The 3,047-nt window shown below is 36.4% G+C and overlaps 1 protein-coding gene across 1 annotated transcript in view; it reads right to left on the reverse strand.

Moving 5' to 3' along the window:
* Positions 1–2,845: 2,845 nt before the first annotated feature.
* LOC135094502 (TBC1 domain family member 5-like) overlaps positions 2,846–3,047 on the reverse strand; it is a 25,286-nt gene continuing 25,084 nt past the window's right edge. Inside the window, exon 16 of the mRNA XM_063994656.1 lies at positions 2,846–3,047. This exon is cut by the window's right edge and continues 2,275 nt beyond it. The gene's annotated coding sequence lies outside the window, so the exon portion shown is untranslated.

Consider the following 3,047-nt stretch of genomic DNA (forward strand, 5'->3'; position numbering starts at 1 on the left):
TATAAATTTAATGTAATAAAAGCCTTAATGATATTTCAATATTAAATCATCTGAGTATGTATACAAATTCAATTTTATGTATGTAAAGTAATTTATCATACATTTTAAAGAATTCTTTCATTCTATCCTAAAGAAAGTTTGTTCAGGAGCAATCACATGGCAGGTGTATCCATGCTCTCTTTGAAGTCCCAGAGAGAGAGAGAGAGAGAGAGAGAGAGAGAGAGAGAGAGAGAGAGAGAGAGAGAGAGAGAGAGAGAGAGAGAGAGAGAGAGAGAGAGAGAGAGAGAGAGAGAGAGAGAGAGAGAGAGAGAGAGAGAGAGAGAGAGAGAGAGAGAGAGAGAGAGAGAGAGAGAGAGAGAGAGAGAGAGAGAGAGAGAGAGAGAGAGAGAGAGAGAGAGAGAGAGAGAGAGAGAGAGAATTATAATTCCAAGAAAATTTAGATCTTGTCTATAACAGGTAAAAATCACTAAAGACAGATGTAAAACATGTATTGTTTTTCTTGAATATTATTCTAACCAAAATAAATAAAAATTATAACATCACATAGAACATTTTTTTAGAGCCAAGACAAAATGCTGTCTTGTCTCATTATAGAAATAAAAATTCATATTGTTTCCAGTTTTCCTCCTCAGTTCCCTTTCAGTTACCTTTAAGATCTGCAGAGGATATGGTGGAAGTATTCTTTCATTTGACACGCGTACATCTCATATGAGATGTGTGAAACCAAAGGGGCATGTGCACCAGAACATGGTTTTGAGATATCAGGATTTAAAGGTTTTCAAGCTTTATCTTAGGAAAGATTCGTTGAAAATGACACAATACTGCTGCAGTGCCATCATTTCTCTCTCAGCCTCTGTTTGTAGATTGGCTAAGGCAGCAGTGGTGCAGTTGTGATACATAATGGCTGGTCCAGCCCACAGAGCTAGGATGCTTCTCTGGCTCTCTAACCTTTAAGATGATTGCACCTCTGCATTTTAAAAAAAGAACTTGAATTTAACCCCTCTGTTTACCCAATGAATGATTATACCTTGTAGTACTGACTATGTGATCATATGGAGTAGGAATACACATCTCAAGATCTAGGCCTAAATCTAGGCAGTAAATTGGAACAGGTATCCCATATGTTTTAGATGGTGACCAGTCTTCCCTTTGATGATGATTTCCTTTCACATCACATAAAACCGAGTACAGTAGGGTATGCGACACTGCAAGGTCATTATAATGTACAGGTGCCATAACACGCTGAAATTTTAATAAAAATTTAATCAGAATAATGAACCAAAACTGGCAAAGCAAACTTGCTACTTGTGTGAGTACTGAAATTTTAATAAAAATAAACTAAAACTTGCAAAACTAACTCTCCAGCTGTGCGGGTTGCTGCTCACCTATTCACCACCAGCACAGCTTTCCATGAACTAATGACATAAACATTCAGTTTGCAATGCCTCCACCAGTAGCAGCCAAACAAGCTCATCCACACAATAATCTAAGGTTAATTTAGGGCACTCTATATATTTGTTGTGTTATCTCAAATGTAGTAGCGTAAATATGCTCATTTTGATGCACTTTTTTGAAAACTGTGGAATTCCTTATACTATTTTCTGGTTTGTCAGTTGCCATAAGGATACACTGGAATGAATCATATTTGTTGTTGCATACCCTACTGTACTTGCACTTGATGAATACTTCCCCGCAGAAAATGGTTGATAACTGTTCTTGGCGCATTTCCTATCAAAAGTTTACCAGTCTTTCATTTATTAAACTTTCAGTCTTCAACTATCTGACAGTTATGTTAATGACATCATGCCAGTGATGAAACACTTCAAAGAGTTATGACAGCGTGCTGCTGCATGTGATAACGTGTTGTGTTCTCTCATTTTTTATGGTCTTACAGCTTACTTTTTTGTGATATGAGATTATTTTATGATTTTCTCATCTGACTACTGTGGACGTTGCCTACTATATTACTAAGAAAACTCTATTTGCCTATCTGTCTGTCTTTCTGCCTCAGCAGCAAAAACCAACTTAGGAGATAATACCAACATCATTAAATGCAGAATGGCTCATAACCCATGCTACTTTTATCAAAAGTCATAAAACATTATCTACTGAGGCAGAACATGTTTTTTGGTGTACCCTTCCAGTTGTGATTCTATACATTTTCTGTGAGCAGCACAGTCAGTTGTTTTCCTTCAAGGCGTTCTATGCAGCACTGCTGCATACTGAAGACTAGTGACTAAGTTTAAGGTGTTGGCAAATTCAGGGCATGACCAAACATTGGTTCATAGCTAGTCTTCAACATTAAATGGACTGACTCCCAATAAAATCTAGATTAGTCTTTCAAGACTAAATCAAGATAAAAATATTTAAAAACAGAATTTAATAAACATGTGGTGGCATTATGTTGTGCCAAAATGTGCTTGTGCTACTCGCACCACTGGTGTGTAGTTAAAGCCTGGGCAAGTAAAGGTGCTCCATATAATATATGGTACCAAACCCCAGTCATGCAAATTTTCACATGATCAATGTATATGCTAAGTATGAGTAACAGCTAGAGCTAATCAGCAATAAGCATGGGACTCATTCCAGCCAAAAGTGTGACTAGCTTCACATGGAAGATACTAGTTTGGACAGAAAAAAAACATGTCTTAGACAAATATACACACATGTCATTGTATAAAAATTAGTACTTTATAAAAAAAAAAGTTAATTAAAAAGCTAACTCTTTGTGTGCAGGAGATGATGCATCTGGACAACACCTTTGCCAGCCTGATGCAAAAGATGTCCCAGCGGACCAGTAGTAAGGTGTTTTGAATATCAACAATATGTAAGTAATATATATGTGGTGTTTGAAAAAAAAAAAAAAAAAAATTACAAGAGAACTTAATTACGCAAAACTGCAAACATGAGAATGTTTAGATAATTTCAACAATGCTGAAGAAATGAGAAAGATAATAATCTGATAGAATGAGAACATTCCTTGTGACAGGTGGTGGTATGGCAACATGTGAATACAAGAGACTGCTGGCTGCCAGCAATACAAAAAA

Source organism: Scylla paramamosain, chromosome 3 (genome assembly GCF_035594125.1).
Source record: "Scylla paramamosain isolate STU-SP2022 chromosome 3, ASM3559412v1, whole genome shotgun sequence".
In the NCBI taxonomy this organism is placed as follows: Eukaryota; Metazoa; Arthropoda; class Malacostraca; order Decapoda; family Portunidae; genus Scylla; species Scylla paramamosain.